Source organism: Sinocyclocheilus grahami, unplaced genomic scaffold (genome assembly GCF_001515645.1).
Source record: "Sinocyclocheilus grahami isolate Dianchi unplaced genomic scaffold, SAMN03320097.WGS_v1.1 scaffold6136.1, whole genome shotgun sequence".
Classification (NCBI taxonomy): domain Eukaryota; kingdom Metazoa; phylum Chordata; class Actinopteri; order Cypriniformes; family Cyprinidae; genus Sinocyclocheilus; species Sinocyclocheilus grahami.
The window spans coordinates 8,559-9,464 of NW_015510641.1; the positions used below are offsets into that span (position 1 = coordinate 8,559).

Sequence of the window (906 nt, forward strand, 5' to 3'; positions counted from 1 at the left end):
AAAACAGTACTGGCCATGGCAGTTACTCAATAACCACGACTTAAAATGGTTTTGTTTTTAATCCCTTTGTTTTTTCTCAGATGTGGCCATTGCTGCCCCATATGGTGGGCAGTTCCACCGTGGCCTGGTGTACATTCATAACGGGCGTCCCACAGGGCCCAATCCTGTGGCCTCTCAAGTTCTGGAAGGAACATGGGCGTCTGCTTCCATGCCTTCTAGCTTTGGTTACGCTATGAATGGAGGCACAGATGTCGATCAGAATGGATACCCTGGTTAGATTTCAACAATCAGTCTTGTTTTACATATTCACGTCTTTTGCAATTAACCGATTACAGTCACTTAAATTTAAAGCTACTTCCTCTCTCTTACTTTTCTATGGCCACTCATTCTTTTTCTCTCACACTCTCTCCTCTTATAGACCTGATTGTTGGGGTGTTTGGCGCTGACAAAGCTGTTCTGTACAGGTACAGAATGCTTATGCTTCACTTTGAACTCACACATGCGTTTGATTGACTTTTATGATCAGGGCCGGATAAGCTATTAAAGGTGGTCTCATTTAATTCAGCAGTATTTAATTTGCTTTAAGTAGCGAAAGCAGTTACAGGCTGTATAAAAAGAAAATCACAGTGAAACATTTGCCATCATCTATTTTTGTACATTAAAGACCACCGGGCTTAGATTTACATTGTATTACACATACGGTGTAAGCCAAAATGTACAGTCAGCTCATCATTATTGCACAATAAGCTCTGAGTGTTAAAAAACAGTGATCAAAAGTTTAGTCATACAGTGTGAAACTCCCTTCCCAGTCCATCTAGACCAGTGTTTCTCTACCCTGGTCCTGGGCGCCCCCCCCCCCATCACTGCACATTTTGTGTGTTTCCCTAATCAAACACACCTGATTCA

General features: G+C 42.2%; 1 long non-coding RNA gene across 1 annotated transcript in view; it reads left to right on the forward strand.

Annotated features, from left to right (window-relative positions):
- Positions 1-85: 85 nt before the first annotated feature.
- Positions 86-906, forward strand: part of LOC107577465 (uncharacterized) — a 2,865-nt gene continuing 2,044 nt past the window's right edge. The window contains exons 1-2 of the long non-coding RNA XR_001608205.1: positions 86-272; positions 419-464. This is a non-coding gene — a long non-coding RNA (uncharacterized lncRNA). The remainder of the gene's footprint in view (positions 273-418; positions 465-906) is intronic.